We start from the raw sequence: 14957 nt of genomic DNA, 5'->3' as shown, positions 1-14957 counted from the left end.
ATTCAAACCACCATACCTTCCTATTTCAGGAGGAATATAAATTAAAACCTTTATCAGTACCTTTAAGGACTGACTCTGACCTTTCTGACTTAACATCCTGTTGTATTAATTACTTATCTTACTGTTCTGACTAGATACTTGAGTAGAAGTAACTTCAGGTGGGAAGGAGTTACTTTGTCTTATAGTTGGAGAAGATACAGTCTATCACGGTAGGAAAGGCAGAAGGAACATGGTGGGAAAGCTCACATTATAACTAGACACACAGCAGAGGAAAGTGAATGCTTTCTCCTTTCTATTTACTTAGGATAACACCCAGTGGATAGTGTGCTGTAGTGGTTATTCCTGGTCGTCAACTTGACGTGTATCTGGAATGAAATACAATCCAGAATTGGAGGACTCACCTGTGATCCAGAACTTAGGGCTGGAAGACACAAGTTTCTGACCTGGACCTTGGCATGGAGATCTTGAGGCATGGTGGCTATAAAATGCTTAGGCTCAGGCAAGGTAGTACAGGCCTTTAATCCCAGGATACTGAGCCAAGTAGACCTCTGAGTTCAAGGTCAGCCTGAGACAAAACAAGCACCAGATCCAGGCCTGGTGATACACACCTTTAATCTGGGCCACACTTTCTGCTAGAGACCTAAGAACATTGGAAGAAGGAAGATTTTTTTCTCTTCTTAAGCTGATTGCATTTACTTGCCAGCACATCTGTTGGAATCTACTTCTACAGAAGATCAGATGAAACAACTAGTCTAATGGGACTGAGTAACTACTAGATTCTTGGACTTCCCATCCAGAGCTGATTATTATTGGGTTAGTTGGACTACAGGTGCTAAGTCATCACAACAAATTCCCTTAATATATAGAGACATTCCATTAGTTCTGTGACTCTAAAGAACCCTGACTAATGGAGTTGCCCATATTCAAGATGCGTATACCTTCCTCAGTCAAGCCCTTCCAAAAAGACTTTTCCAGATACTTCTAGAGTATCTGTGGAAATCTAAATTGAGGCACATTTACAACAAAGGCTAACCATAACAACTCCACTTTTTCTCAACTTGACACCCAACACATGGCATAAAAACGTAACACCCCATCCCTGGTCCACAGATCTCATTTTTATCTCAAAATGCAAACTCTACTTATCTTATTTCTAAATATTTCCCTTTTTTAACAGTCTCATCCCTGTTCAAAAGCCTGAAGTTCAAAGTCTCTTTTGCCATGTGAGACAAACACTTAAGTGTGAATCCTATAAAATCCAAAAATAAGTTACATACTTCAAACAGTCAATATCACAGGAAACATTCCCATTTTAATAGGAAAAATAGTGACATAAGGAAAGAGTAAACCAAAACAGGACCAATTCCAAATGGGCAAAAATCAAATTAAGTAGCTTCATGTTGTACATATTATCTGAGCTCCTACAGACATAGGAAGCCCCACCCTTCCAGCTCTGAGGCCTGCATGGCCCATAGGTATTCTGTTGGCTGTATCTCACTCATCCATTAAATTTGTATTTTCTTAGTAGACATGCCACAAGGTTGTCACCTCCAACATCTTAAAGATATTAAGCTTCACTTTCACAACTTCATTCAGTGTCTTTCAGAGCCTCTTTTCAGAGAATCCAAGCCTTCTGCACATTTACTTCCATGATTCTCTGGTTCTCACACCTTTCATGATTACAGCACCAATACCAGAAAAATACATAGCCAGGTTATGCTACCAGTTGAAGATGTAACCCCACCCCCATGGACCATAATTGCAGTAGCCTTGGGGTATTTTTTCACGTCTGGCCCCAGGGGAACCCTTAGAAACAGTAAACATGCCAGGCATGCATTGGCTGAACATAGTAAGCAACAATAGCTTTGCTAAGATGAGAATTTAAAAAGAAGTTTCATACCATTACAGGATAGCTTCTGAATCATATGATGTCCCATACCTTTCTGGCACATTGCCATTGTGTTAACTGTGACCCTTTCATACCCAGCAGAAAAAGAATCACTACCAAAGTTTGGTGGCTCATGCTTGTAAGCCCAGAACTTGGAGGGTCACTACAAGTTCAAGTTAAGCCAAATCTTAATGTAGAATAGGAAAGAATCCAGGAGTTCCTAGTGAGATCTTATCTCCAAAATATGCAGAGTTGGAGTGAAGTAGGAAGAGGAGAAGAAAGGAAAAAGAGGAGGTAGAGAAAGAAGGGAATAGATGAATTATTGATACTAAACACAAAAGCTGAATGTAGAACTAACCATCCTGGGTTGGGGATTTAGCTCAGTGGTAGAGAGCTTGCCTAGCAACCACAAGGCTCTGGGTTCAGTCCCCAGCTCTGAAAAAAAAAAAGAAAAAAAAAAAAAAGAACTAACCATCCATAATGTTATTCTTCTACCCTTGAATATAACAACATTTGGCCTTCGTGGTAGGTATTACTAATGATACAGGCTTTCTATATCAGATATTACCTTGTCAGTTGCTGCTTTTCCTGGTCTTTGGAGAGCAATCATCAGTGGTATCATTAGAAGAGACTCATTAGAACACCAAGCCTAACCAGGTCCAATATGTATCATACGCTTATGTATTTCCTCATGTTTTCCTTCCCACATAACCTCTCCATCGATATCCCTGCCCCACATGATTTCATCTCACTGTGTGTATATAACTCTTACCCCATCCTAAGACCTAGTCAGAATAATAGAATCCTATACTTACTTACTTCACAGTTGGATTTTCAAAACAACTAGAAAAGGTCAAACTAAATGCCTGGGTGAGTAATAAACCCTTTTGGTGAATCGTTAACAAAACTGTTCATACAAACTGACCCTTAAACAGTTCTGTAGTGGATAGTTATAATTGCATGTTGCCTTGACTTCCATCCTGATGATAAATTAGAACGTCTCATGCCAGAAGCAGAGCACAGTCACCTTTGACACAGTTCTCAGTTCTCTGCCTCCTCCCAATCTCACAATGCAGTTGGTCCAGATAAATATCTTGTATAACTGCTTCTGCTGAACACTTCCCTGTGTGTCAACTGGATGCAATTTCCTTTACTAATGCACTGACCTTCATAGCCAGCCCACATGGATTCCCTAAATATGCTTCAGTGATAATCTCAGTCACAGATTAGTCCATGAAATGCAGTCTGGCTTGCTCTATACTCCTAACACACACATGCTATCTGATGTTCTAAGGTAAATCCAATGCCCTCACGGAGATTCCTTAGCATCCTCTGTGGTTATATCTTCATAGTTATACTGGTTTGTATGTTTATCGCTACTGGACAACTGCTATCAGTGATATCTGACCCCCTGTCCTTTACATATTGCCTCTAAATACCTCTACAAATTATTCTCCCATAGCATTTGTGTATGTAATTTGTTAGTTATTGAGAATGACAGAGAAATTTATAGGGTCCCTAATATATCAAATTTAATGTTACATAAAATAATTTTTTGCCTTTTCTAACCCTCCTTCAATAATTTCTTACTGCCTCTCTTTCTCCAGAATCTACCCTGTTATTCAAAATTAACTCTGTTTCTTTATCCCCTTGGTCTCCCTCATACTACTGGAATATTTCTAAAAATCCAATCATTTCAAAGCACAATATATTAACGTCCTCTCAAAATTGGCACATTTATATTTTCCTATCGTATTGAAAAATAGCTTTCCAAGCATTTGACAAAAGCAATTAAATGGAATGTGAACCTAAGTCTTGGCTTCCAAGAGACTTGAGCAGTCGTGGTATGAACAACTGCCAAATCTTTTCAACTCTGCGCCAAAGGGTGAAAAGAAGAATAAAACTACATAAAAGTCTCCCTTTTGTTATAGCTGCAAAAAGTTGATTATTACAATTTTAAGTTACTTGAAAGTAGAACAACAAGAATTAATTCCACATTGCTAAGTTTTAAGTCACTCCACAATCATTTATACTGAACAAGAAAGTTTTGTTTTTTTTTTTTTTTAATGCAGAAGAGAAAATAAAGGAGAATGGGTTTAAAATCACTCCAGAAAAAGAAAGCTCAAAGAATCTTAGTAACAATGATGGTAACAGATTCCAATAAGACCCCACTAATCTATGTATATATAAATAAATAAAACACTAGCATATTAGGAAAATATGGTAGAATGCCAACTTAATAAATGTGAATAAAATGGCCCAGGGAAGGCTGTGGCGGAGAAAGCAAAAACAGTATATGAAGAATGAAGGAGAACAAGAGACCAGGCTACTAAACAATCTTTATCAAAGCTCGTATGAATTCACAGAGACCGAAGCAGCAGCACAGGGCCTGCCAGGGTCTGCACCAAGTCCTCTGCATATGTTGTGGCTTCCAGCTTAGTGTTATTATGGGGTGCCTGAGTGTGCAAACAAGTGGTTCTCTGATCCTTGTATATTCTCTGGAGCTCTTTTTTCTTGTCTTCTCCAACTCTGACACGATATATTTTGTTTTATCTTATTATGGTTTATTTACTTGTACTTTATTATTATCTCTTGGAAGCTTGTTTTGTTTTAATGAGAGAAAACAGGGGAATGAGAAAAAGGTGGGGAAGAACTGGACAGAGTAAAAGAAGGAAAAACTGTAATCAGGATATATTATGTGAGAAAAAATCTATTTTCAATTAAAAAATAAATAAAAATTAAAATAAGAAAAATCATCATCTTGGTTATGATAAAAACTGATCTGAGCAAAAATAATCAATATATACTTACATGAGAGGATGAACCTTCTAAAAAGAAGTGCATTTACATGTCTTCAACATATCTCTTTATAGAGAGATTATTAACTACTAATGAGAAAATAAAACATTATTATAAAAAAAACTAGGAGTACCATCCTAGGGAAATGACTATAGCTAAAATTACCAGTGGGACAAGGCACCTTCATGAGTGTCTTTCGGTGTGCTGGGCTGCAAATACAATATATATCCTTCTGATCTTAATTTCCTGACTTGAATGTAATAAGAAGAAATCAAATTGAAGAACTCCCAGTATTCTTCAAAATGTCTATGAGTAGAGTGGTTCTGGAGTGAAAGAAACTCATGAGCCATGACAGATACACTCAATTCTTAGTACTGAATTTACATTTAGGCCTGGAAACACAACCTCAACTATGCATGTCCTTACTTGGATAACTGATAAAATTTTAATATGGACCCTGGAGGACACAATGCAAGAATGGTATGTCCTTTTTATCGCAGTCATTCCATGGGTTGTTCAAGACAGTATCTTCACTCTTAGGAAATACACACTGATCTTTTAAAGTCTTCAACTACTTTCGAAAAGTAAATGTATGTTTATGAGAAGCACAAATGAGGTAGTTAAAAAATGCCATCAAGTGTTGGTGAGAGCAGCCACACTAATTGTTGCACTAAACCTGCAATTTCTCTGAATTTAAAATCAATCCAAATTTTTCATAAATTCTTACCCTACTACATTAGAATAAAATTCCTGATTATTTTTCCCATTTAAAAAAAATATAAATCTCTGAAGTTAGAAAACTAGAAACAAAAATGTGTAATGTTTTCTCACAGACACTTAAGAAACTCAACTTATGAAAGAAACAAACTGTAGCTGAGTAAGTCAACATTTTATTTTTAAGTCAAATTAGTTTATATATATTCACTAATATAAAGATATCTTCAAATATTGTGTACAGTTTTGATATATTGATATGCTCCAATAATGTCAAAAGACTTACAATAATGTTAAGTATGTTCAAACATATTTGAGCATGTTTCTATCAGATTAAATACTTGGTTTTACTCATCTATCTACTATTAACCAACATTGTGATCCTTAATTTATTACCTCAAAATAGAGGAATAAAAGACATCAGCGGAACACATATTTATTTTAAGGACGTTACTAGGGGAAATGACACTGACTCTTGTCTTCAAAAACTCCAGAGATCTGATTCTTCCTCATTCATTTATAGACTATGTATCAAAATAGACAATGAGTTTGTCTAACATCGCACATATTGTAATTGACAGAGAAGCACATTTCTCTATTGATTAACCAAATCAGAGAGATGGAATACTTTCCAACATCTTATAGAGCATGCAGCATATTTAGCATAATTAATAACTGAATACATTTTATTTGAGGATTTTGTCAGAGTTCTCAGGAGAAAGCCATTCAACATCATGAATTATTAGACTCGCTTTCTAGTGTGAGTTACTCATAGGAACAGGGTCTTGGAATCTATCCTGGAAATACTTGAAAATAGTTTTCAAGTATACTTGGTTATTCTGGCAGGACATACTGTAGAAAAATGATACATAAGCAATATTTTGTAACTAAAAAAAGTCTTCCAATGCTCTTACGACATTATGTCCTTATTTTGAAGTTTAGATTTTAATTCTACTTTAACAAAAAAAAATCACAGTCAGAGATACAATAAATATGAACTTTTTTTGAAATACTGTGAAACTAATTTTCATATGGGGCTGCCAAAAACTGGTACCTATCTAGCCACTTCCTTAGCCAGCACTTATAGGACCATTGTTAATGCATGAGTCTTGACTCCAACTATGACATGCTCAAATAATATAAATATTTTATCTCATTGCATCAGGAAATATGAGAATAATGCACTACCTACAAATCAAACATGTAACTAGGTTTGCTTTATACATATTCGGATTCTGCGAAGACTGACAGGCAAATATTTATTTAGAATCACTCTGGTGAGATGTATAATTTTTGTTAAATACATACATAGAGGTCAGACTCAACAGAAAACCAGACAGTTCATACTATCTTCCCAGTGACAGACTTCACATAAGGAGGAAAAAAATCAAAGCAGTTGACAGTTTTATTTCTCAAGTGTTTTGAAGAGTAAGTTCATTTTGTCTCCATGGATTGCATATTTTAAAATAAATAAAATTTCTGAAGGAATTTTGTTTCTTCTTGTCTTCTATCCTAGAAAATGTAGGCAAACTGCCAAACCAGAAAGATTCCAAAAACTGGAAACACAGCTTATCATTGCCATACAGGCTCTAGCATACAGTCATTTCAATGATTCATACATTACACTGCCCATAAAACTAGAAAAGCGTGCTTTTATGAGACAGAATTTGACCAAAATCTAAGGTCCCATCTTAATAGAATGATATTTGATTTCTCATTGAAGTTTTCTCCTCTCTGCCTTCCTCTCTTCTGCCAAAGACTCTGGCTTTAGACTTTAGCAGAGAGTTATGAGCAAAATGTTGCCTCCCTGGAGAAAAGCTTTTGTGATATTCCAGTGGCTTCTAGGCAATTCTAGACAAGAACCCAACTACGTAAGTGTGTATCTGGTTCATCATAGTCATCTGGAAAAACACTACAAACCTAGAAGTATTTTCAGAACATTTATCTTCCTTCTTTTTTTGGATGGATGGATTTGGGAGTTTGGGTACATGGTTTATCTGCTTGATGTATGTGCTACTGTGTGCTCACAAGCTAAAACGAGTGTTGGCTCTCCTGTTTTTCTTTCTCTCACTCCTTTCTCTCTCTCTCTTTCTTCCCTCTGTTTTCTCTCCTCAATCATCTTGAGAGACCAGATCTTTTGGGCTTAGACTCCTCTTAAAGAACCTGACCTAAGGTTGAACTCGGGTTAACTAATGAGCCAGTACTTAGCACCAATGACTAGGCTATTCCCCAACAAATCTATACCTCTGAGAGACAAGCCTGTCTCACACACTTAGTACTTCTTAACAACTACCAATCAAGAGAAAAGCAGACGTTAAGTTTATGGTTTGGCTACCAGCACCAGCCAATTATGTTAAATGCCTTATTGGCCCCCAATTAGATTTGTGCCAGGCTAGATATACCCTTCTTGCCTCTATAAATGCTTGCCTAAAACTAAGCTTAGGGCTCTGCCTTCATGTCCTGCTGTGTCAAGGCTGGCAGGGAGCCCAAGCTAAAACTAATAATAAAAGACCCTAATGCTTTGGGATTGGCTTCTTGGTCTTTTGGGGTTCATGAACACTTTCCGGCCCAACAGCCTCTTGTTCCTTAAGACAGTGTTTCTTCCTGAACCTAAAGAATGGACAATAAGCCTCAGCAATCCCTTTGTCCTCTTTTGTCTCCCACAAAGTTGAACTTACATGCATGTAAAATCCTACTGCAGTTTGAATTTCATGTCCTCATGTCTGTGTAGCAGACACTCTTACTCACTGGGCCATTTCCCCAACCCAACAGCACTCATTCCTTTATGAATATTGCAGTTTGAATATGCAATGTCTACCAAAAGCTTATATACTGAAGATTCAGTCCCTTGCTAGAGACATTAGGCAGAGATAGCTTGAGACATTAAGAAGGAGAAGCTCTAGCTGGTGGAAGTAGGTCAGTAAGATTCCCTTGACAGATATATCCTGGCCACTTCCTCTTTTGTGCTTTCTGGTCTTTAGCCATTTGACCATAATTTCCTTCTTTGTCTTATGCCCAAGGGAACAGAACTACGCAATCACATACTAAAATCTCAGGTCATGATCCAAACCAAATCCTTGCCTCTTTTAAGTAGATTTCCTGTATGACTTTGTCACAGTAATGGAAAACTGACTAACAAATTGAAGATTTAGGCCCTTATATTTTATCAAAGAAAGGGGACAACTGAAACACTTCCATAAACCATGGAAAGATCACTTTAATTTCTTTAACAATAAAGTTTATAGTAAAATCAAATCTTTAATGATTCACTTTTAAAAGTTAATGTTTCCCTTATAAGTAAAAGTAGCATCTTTGCATGGAATGCAGTAATGTCCTGTGTGCCCAACTCAATAAATAATGCAATTAGTAAATGTAATAATATTTATTTTGGATGGAATGAAAATATTGTCATCTCATTGAGAAAACACATTTAGTAAATTCTTATGAATGCAATGAGTCACATGTGTGAAGTAAATCAAACGTAAGAAAAATGATCTCCACAACCTGGGCAATAGATGGAACATAAGTATGACATGTCTAAGATATAATTAAATATTTGTTTGAAATGAATCAACAATTATAAAAATAAAAGAAGCTGGAGGCTTAAGGGCTGGCTCAGCAGTTAAAAGCTTTTGCTGTGTAAGCATAAGGGGCAGAGCTTGAATCCCAGAGCCCATGTAGAAAACAAGCATGGTTCTGTGCATAGCTTTAGCTCCACTACTGGAGGGAGAGGGAGGCAAGGGATAACCACAGGCACTTTCTGTATTCCAGAATAATCCAAAACCACAAGCTCCAGGAAGAAACAAGGCACAGAATGATAAAAGTGCATAATCAAAGCTCTCCTCAACATATAGGCATGGGCATCACACACACACACACACACACACACACACACACACACACACACACACACATGTATGTACACACACACATCCATATACATTTTAAAAGAAAGGAAAGTCTACATAAGCAAAAGGCGCTGGCTATGCACAGTGGGATGATATCAAAACTGAAGAAACATAATAAGGTCTAGAGTGGTCACAGAGTTTTTATAATGAAGGTAGATTGTCTGCTGAGTACCACATGATTACAGGAATGGCTTAGACAAATGCATGGAAAGCCTTAACAAAATTGTAAGAGGAAAAAGAGCATTGTCTTAGTTAGGGTTTTACTGCTATAAACAGACACCATGACTAAGGCAACTCTTATAAGGACAACATTTAATTGGGGCTGTCTTACAGGTTCAGAGGTTCAATCCATTATCATCAAGGCAAGAACATGGCAACATCCAAGCAGGTATGTGAAGAGTTCTACATCTTCATCTGAAGGCTGCTTGCAGAATACTAACTTCCAGGCAGCTAGGATGAGGGTCTTATAGTCCACGCCCACAGTGACACACCTACTAAAATTGGTTCATACCTTTTAATAGTGCCACTCCCTGGACAGAGCACATACAAACCATAAGAAACATCATATCATATTGTAGAAGGCTTCAACATGTTCCTATATAGCTGAAGTACAAACAAGAGAGTAACACTTGGCCCATCATGAATACTACAATGCCACCAAAGACTCTTTTTGTTGGTTTGTTTGTTTTTATCTCTGCTAATTTAAATTTGAAAATGAGGAAATATATGTACACATACACACATATCTACATACATACATATTAGAGTCTATTAGCAAAGAATCAGATAGCTTTAGCAATATTATTTTTCTTTGATTTTTGATAACTTCATTCTTGTATATAAAACTTGTAGTCATATTTACCTTCATCACAATTACCTTTCATATCTCTTCCAGTCTTTCTAGGCCCTTCTTCACAGTTAGAATCCCTTCATATATTCCTGTTTTTCTCTGAGTCTTGTTCCAGAAGTCATGCCTGCTATATGTGCTTGGTTGAAATGATGATGCTATGCAGATGACAGCATTTCAAAAGTCTTTCTTTATTTTCCATATTTTTGATCTTTTTCCTACCTCTTTCTGACACTACTTGGGCCTATGAGGGGCTGATATAGGTGTCCTATTTAAGGATGACTAAGTGATAATCACATATATTTGGTTCATTGCCTAGTTATTGTTCTTTGACTGCCAAAACAAACTTCTCTGAACAGCTGAGAGCTACAGCTGTCGATGGGTATAAACACGAATGTTTAAGAAGCAGTTTAACTATTCACTCTTCAAAACATCAGAAGTAGATTCCTTCATAGTGCATGTGACATCCCTATCTGTAGGCTTTCTTCCAAGTTTACAGTACTAGACATATATTCTATTCAGTGAGGGTATCTCAGATGGAAAAGGGTAGTGTGGTTGGTTTTCCCTAGAACATTCATGCCACTATTGCACGAGTGGGCATTTTGCTTTAACAGTTCAGTATTGAGGCTCTCAGGATTTTCAGGAAAGTACATTTTTGATGATTTTCTCCCAGCAGCCTGGGTAGCACTTTGATGCCATGAATACTAGTCAGCTGAGAGGAAACTTTCAGCTTATCTCATGTTGAACTTGATTGTTATAGTTTATTTTGACCATATCTTACTACTCCAATTCTGACACTACCACTTTGCTCTGTCATTGGTCTTAGGCAATAAATAGTACTATCCTCAGTGTTGCTGGGACCAACCATGATCCTTCCCATGACCCTTAAGAATTTTCTTCATTTATTTTTCAACAATAAAAGATTCTAGATCTTGGTTACTTTATGCTGACTACATCTTTTCTAGATTTTGCAGGCAGAATTTTGATTTTTGTACTCTTGGCACTAATAAAGATGGTTTTATATTTCTTATTGTTTCCTATTCTTGTTTTGTTTTGCTTTTTCCCTCTAACTACATTGATGGGTGTTCAAGAATGTATTTAGATGTTTTCTCTTGAACAATTGCTAAAATCCAGATGATGGGGGAGAGTTTCATTGGGGTAGCTTTGTCAGTATAGTAGTCACCTGTCATATCTAAGGTCTAAGGTTCAACGCACAGTACCTCATAAAGCCAGGGGTGGGGACACACTCCTCTAATTTCAGCACTTATGAAGTATAAATGGAAGGACTGAAGTTCAAGGTTATTCTCAGGTACATAGTAATCTTGAAGCTAGGTACACAGTCTTTTTCTTTTTTCTTTTTTTTTTTTTTCAGAGCTGAGGACCGAACCCAGGGCCTTGCGCTTTCTAGGCAAGCGCTCTACCACTGAGCTAAATTCCCAAACCCTAGGTACACAGTCTTAAAGAAACAAACTTAGACCATAGTTTTTTAAAGGTGGGAATTAGTAAGGTAAGTAGCACTGCTCATAAAGAAATACTCATCAAAGGTGTCTGGTTGATAAAGCGATTTTGTTTCCGGGAAAAATGTTAATTTTCATTCCTGTTATGAGTAGGAGCTGCTGTATTTTATACATCTCACTAATATTTGCCAACATTAAAAGAGGTTCAAAGAATTACACAATAAAATCAGAGTTATGCTTAACACACTCCTAAAGTGTGGAAGGTTGACCACACATGTGGGATGGGATATAATCTGTAGTCAACAAATTAGTGTGACTCATAAAGCAATCTAGATAAGGAAATATAAAAATATGAAGTAGCAGAAATAAGAAGAGAGGAGGGAAAGAATTTGAGAGATAAGATTGGAAAAAGTACAAATTTTTAGCCAAGAACATGTTCTAAAAGAGAGCTGAAATGTAAGCATTATTGTGTAAAAGAGCTTAATGGAAATTCATACATTTCACAACAAGGGTAGAAGATGGTGTTATTATTCTAATTTTTGTATCATATTTTATTGAAAATCAATCTTTTAATGCAATCTATCTTTTAATATTTTGGTTACAGTCTCTTGTTATTCTGATTTTAAGATATTTAAAATGGATTATTATACACATTTAGAAAGTTACCTTGTTACCTTTATCCCACACCAAGACTACATTCTTTCTACAAACTATGCTGTACCAAACTGATAACAAATGTTTTCATTTGAGTATCTTTAGAAAACCCTATTAAAACTATAAAAATATTTTTAAAAGAATCCAGGGGCTTGGAAAGGTGACCTGGCAGTCAATTGTACATGCTACTCTTGTGGAGTACCTGAGTTTGATTTTCATTATCTACACTGGGAATCTCATAACTGCCTGCAACTTCACTCCAGGGGATACAACACTCTCCTTTAGTCTCTGTTGGTTTTAAAGTTTTGTGCACAATTCCACAGATGCATACTTATACACATAACTAAATGATGACAATAAAGTAAAATAAAAAATATCCAATTCAGAAGAAAGATAGTAAGTACAGTCATGTTGTAAGTACAAAATATAAGTTCAGAATTAAGTCAAGAAAGGAAAATGTGAGTCTGGAACTTAAGAGGTAAAACTATATCACAAAATTCCAATCTGGCCATGAGTAGGATATCTTGTTCTTTCACAAATTCTAAGGCAAAAATTAAGGTAACCCAACAGGAGCAAAAGAGTTGCAAGAGCAGAAAAAATAGTCAAAGATAAATACGACCTTAAAGTAAAAAATCCCACAAAACACCAAACTAACAGCCATGACATATATGCAGAGGACCCGATACAGACCAACTCAGACCCCATTCTTGCTACTTCGGTCTCTGAGTCCATATGCTGCCTGCTTGGTTTATTCAATGGGCCCTGTTCTCCTGGTGTCCTTCACTCCCCCTGACTCCTACAACCTACAATTCTTCCTTCTCTACTTTCTTGAGATTCCCTGATCTCCAAGGAGAGGGACCCAAATGGAGAATTCCTCCGCAATAACTGGCTGTGAATCTCTGCATCTACTCTCATCTGCTTCCAGAGGAAGCCTCTCTGTTGATAACTGGACAGGGCACTGATCTATGAGTATAGCAGAACATAATTAGGAATCATCTAATTAATTTGCTTGTTTGTTTACTTTAGACCAGTCATGAGTGGGTCTACCCTAGGTTTCTACGCTCTCTGGTCTCTGACTCCTGATCATTCAAACAACATTGGGTGCAAACTTCCCCTCCTGGCCTGGACCTTAAATTAAATCAGACATGGGTCAGCCATTCTTACAAATTCTGCAGCACCATTGCTCCAGCACATCTTACAAGCAAGTCAAATGGTTGGTCAAAGGTTTTATGGCAGAATTGACATTTTATTTCTCTTTCTATAGTCTTCAGAGTACCTTCTCACACCAAAGAATACAACATAAAAGTAAGGACTCCATGCAGCCACCAACATGACCTCTTAATGTTCAATATGTTATGTGGATGTTGTCCTAGGCAATAGGGCTCTACTGTCATTTGGTGGAGAACAGCCCTCTGTCTTGGGATCAGCCTGGGTTGTTTGGTGATTTCCATGGGATTCCCTTGGCCAACAACTCAGTTGAATGCAGCCCAATAGCTCCGTTGGAAGCCTTGCCTGTCTGCAAGAGATGGCCAGCTGAGACTCGGTATCCCCCATCAGTAGTAGTCTTTATTTGGATCACCTTCATAGATTCCAGAGAGCTTCAATGCATTTTTCTAGCTTCTTTATCAATAATCAGGTGTCCTCAGGTGAGTGGATTTATGTATGGGTCTTCAGTCCAATTTCATTTATTGCTGTGTGGATTTATGACAATACGGTGCATTTTTATTACCATAGCTTTATAGCTCAATTGGAAATCAGGGATGGTGATACCTCCAGAAGGCAGGTTCTTTTACTAGTCCAGATTAGCTTTCCTTAGCTGTTCTAGTTCTTAGTTCTCTCTCTCTCTCTCTCTCTCTCTCTCTCTCTCTCTCTCTCTCTCTCTCTCTCTCTCTCTCTGTGTGTGTGTGTGTGTGTGTCCATATAAAACTGAAAGATCTGAGAATTGTGTTGGAATTCTGATGAGATTGCATTGCATTGTTGATTGCTTTGAGTAGGATGGCCATTTTTACTATGGTAATCCTACCAACCTATGAAAATGAGAGATCTTTTCATTTTCTGGTATCTAAAATTACTTTCTTCAAAGACTTGAGACTTTTACCTGCTTAGTTAGAGTCACACCAAGATATTTTACATGTGAAGCTATTGTGATATTGTCCAATTTTTTTTCAGTTCATTTGTTGTGTGCACCCAGAAGAGGGTGCTACTTTTTTTGTTTTTAGTTATTCTTCCATCCAGCAACTTCACTGAAAGTGTTTATCAGTGATAGGAGTTCCCTGGTGGAACTTTTCAGATTACTTATACATACGATTATATTATCTGAGAATAGTGATACTTTGACTTTTCCCTTTCTAATTTGTATACACTTGATCTCCTTCAGTTGCCTTATCACTCTAGCTAAAATTTCAAATACTATATTAAATAGATATGGAAAGAGTGACCAACCTTATCTTTTTCCTGATTTAAGTGAAATTGCTTTGAGTTCTTTTCCATTTAAGTTCTTGTTGGCTATAGGCACGCTGTAAACTGCCTTTATTATGTTTCAGTATGTCCCTTGCATTCCCTAATCTCTCCAGGACTTTTCTCTTAAAGTGGTGTTAGACATTGTCAAGGGACTTTCTTCATCTAATGAGTTGATCCTGTGAGGTTTTGTTTCTTTCAGCTTGCTTATATGGTGGATTAAATTTACTGAA

The 14957-nt window shown here is 36.9% G+C and overlaps 1 protein-coding gene and 1 long non-coding RNA gene across 1 annotated transcript in view; one reads left to right on the top strand and one right to left on the bottom strand.

Moving 5' to 3' along the window:
• The window catches only part of Erich1 (glutamate-rich 1), a gene marked incomplete at its 5' end in the record, with an annotated part of 52793804 nt that overhangs the window by 43429823 nt on the left and 9349024 nt on the right, over positions 1-14957 (bottom strand).
• The window catches only part of LOC148000536 (uncharacterized), a 42642-nt gene continuing 41403 nt past the window's right edge, over positions 13719-14957 (top strand). Inside the window, exon 1 of the long non-coding RNA XR_015639856.1 lies at positions 13719-13913. This is a non-coding gene — a long non-coding RNA (uncharacterized LOC148000536). The remainder of the gene's footprint in view (positions 13914-14957) is intronic.

Source organism: Rattus norvegicus, chromosome 16, assembly GCF_021556685.1.
Source record: "Rattus norvegicus strain SHRSP/BbbUtx chromosome 16, alternate assembly SHRSP_T2T, whole genome shotgun sequence".
Taxonomy (NCBI): Eukaryota; Metazoa; Chordata; class Mammalia; order Rodentia; family Muridae; genus Rattus; species Rattus norvegicus.
The sequence above is the reverse complement of the archived record's forward strand: the minus strand, read 5'-3'. Positions and strand labels throughout refer to the sequence as shown.